Genomic DNA, 2,999 nt, shown 5'->3' on the forward strand with positions numbered 1-2,999 from the left:
ACCTAAGTAATAAATTAAAGTTGCTAGGTTAGTTTCCACATTATCTTCAATCAATGCAAAATCCTTCTTAGGCAAAACAAAGCCACTTAGAATTGACTACACAGCACAAGAAATCCATCTTATCTCACGGGAATTGAGTTAAAGAGCTTATGATTCATACCATTCACAAATAGGTTGCCGTTGGCCGCTTGTTCGAAAGCACCAGAGGGGCCGCCGCTGGATGGGTACGGCACCGTCGATAGGGAGTCCAAATCATCACTGGTAAGAGCTACAATCGGAGGACCTTGCAGATCACCACACATGTCACCACTGCCAGGCAGGTCGAGGTCGTCGCTGCTGGACCTCTCCAAATTTCTGCTGCTGCTGTTCCATTGAGGGATGTGGTCGCCGCCGACGAGCACCACACGCCGTTGAAGCATCCCTCCACCGCGCCTTACTTGGCCCTGCCGTGGTGCCTGCATCTGCACAGGCAACAAAGAGTTCAGGCACGTCCAAGCGAAGATATGCAGAACAATATCAGCAATGCAAGTTAGCTCTGTTCCACAACACCATTGTAATATATTAGTTGTATTATGGTTCCATCTAATAAAATAAAGTAAGTTCATTGTTGATATGAAATATTCTTAACTTATATGGCCTTCAGTTTGGACAAAAAAGAGCAGTAAATTGTTTACACCAGTCACCTTCTTACACCAGTCATCTCAATATCATCATAGTAATTACTTTATAACACCAATGCATTATCTGAATGATAGTCCACCAGTTTATATTGCTGAATTCAACGGCATAAGGAAAAACAAAGACTCAGTCAGCTATCCCTTATTGATAGGTTTTAGACTACTTCTAAGTTCATTTAGATATGACACATAGATGTAAGTTAACAAAAGTTCAATATAAATATAGTTCTGTTGCTAATTTCATAAGTAGTGTTCGAGATCACAAGGCTAGAATGTCTTGTGCTCAACACTAGTGAACACCACTGTCTAGGTATCTGTTGCTAAGTTCAGCAGCAGAAGCAAAACAACAGTTCAGTCACTCATAAGCAAACATCACGCTGAACAGTGAAGATAATGCAAGTTAGTTCTGTTCCCACGACTCATCTACCACTTGGTCCTCCAGATCTGGAAGGAGGGGTTTACCCTGAGGCGCTCGGAGAGGACGGAGGGGGTGATTAGCTTGTACTTGGGTGCCTCGGAGAGCAGCTTGTCGTAGCTGGCCTGGTCGAACAGCACCGAGTTCTTCACCTTCTCCTTTTACTTTCCCTTGCTCCACTTCTACAAAAACAAATAAGCGCATCCACCATTAGAACCCCAGAGATGGCAGCAGCCCTGACTGTACGAAGAGACGAGCGAGTCGGAGAGACAGCCGCACCTTCTTCTTTTGCTTGCCACCGCCGCCTGGAACCTGGACTCTTGCGCAGGGGAGGAGAGGAGCGTACCACCACCCGGCGCTCGCCGTCCACCGGGATGCCGCCCCGACCCGCCGCCGCCTGGCCCTCGCCGTCCACCGGGATGCCGCCGCGTAGCGCTCGCCGTCCACCCGGCCGGCGCCCCTCGCCCCGCCGCTCTCCCCACCGCCGCTGCGCGCGCGGGAAGAGGCCGCACGGGGAAGGAATATCTACTCGCGCGCGCGGGAAAGGGTGGGCTCACGCGCGGGAATCGCGATTGGGGGAGAAACGGGAACGCTAAAATATACACGGTGGTAGGTTGTTTTTTAGCGTTGCTAAAAAATTGGGGAAGATTTAGGTGGACTGTTGGAGTTCGTTTTTTCTCTTTTTTTCCCTAAAAAAAGTATTGGGGATAAGATTAGCAGTCTCTTGGAGTTGCTCTAAAAGGGATCTCATTCTTAACTGGCCGCTAATATCCAGGACTTCTAGAAGCATCTAGAACCTTCATGACCGTGTCGGCTGCCCCCACGGGCTCGATCCTATGGCCACATGTATCGTAGAGGACCCAAATACGTGGACCTCGCGTACGTATGTGGGCGCCATGCATACACTATGGGAAAGCTAAAAATTGCCGAATGTATTTTTTTTGCCGAGTGTTTTTTTTCGAGCACTCGGCAAACAAGCTCTTCGCCGAGTGCCAAGCCAAAAACACTCGGCAAATAAAAAACACTCGGCAAATCAGGGCTTTGCCGAGTGTCTAAAAAAAATACTCGGCAAACCACCCTCTTTGCCGAGTATCAAAAAAAACACTCGGCAAAGAGGGGGGTTTGCCGAGTGTCAAAAAAGACATTCGGCAAAGAGGGGGGTTTGCCGAGTATTTTTTTTTGACACTCGGCAAAAAAATAATTTTTTTTCCTCTTTTCACCATGAAATTTTTTCTACTCCCCACATACAACATGTGGTACTCCATGTTAAAATTTGGTATATTTTTGGATTTATTTGCTATATTTATTTAATTAATTGCATTTCAAGGAAATTTTTGGTATAAGTCATATTTGAACTGCAAGTGATTCAAATTATGGAACAAAATGAGTAGAAAAATGATATTCATGTTATTTGGCCCAATTTGAGACCTGACCCATGAAATGAAAAGAAATTTCGAACATCTTGTTCAAGAAACACGACCATGAACGTGTGGCAGTAGTATTTTTAAATTGTAAAAAAACAAGCAAAGTCTGAAAATCATGAGATTTGTCATGATGTGATGATATAATACGTGGAGGTTGTGGAAAAAAATTGAGAAGGTTTTGCACATTTCATCATGTACAATGATTACAAACCGAAGCATCTCAGAAGAAAAATAGTAACTTTGAGAGGATTCGATAAGATTTAGAGTCGAAGTGACGGTTGAGTTTGGTTTGACTACAAAACTTTTTGTATAGTCAATAGAGAACATATATTGGTTCGTGTGAAAATTTGGTATTTTTTGGAAACTGTTGGATATTTTTTAAATTTTTTTCAAAAAAATTTTGCCGAGTGTCCTACGTTGGACACTCGGCAAAGAAACCCTTGACCGAGTGTCCACGTAGGACACTTGGCAAACCAGACGCCC

Source organism: Setaria italica, chromosome IX (assembly GCF_000263155.2).
Source record: "Setaria italica strain Yugu1 chromosome IX, Setaria_italica_v2.0, whole genome shotgun sequence".
In the NCBI taxonomy this organism is placed as follows: Eukaryota; Viridiplantae; Streptophyta; class Magnoliopsida; order Poales; family Poaceae; genus Setaria; species Setaria italica.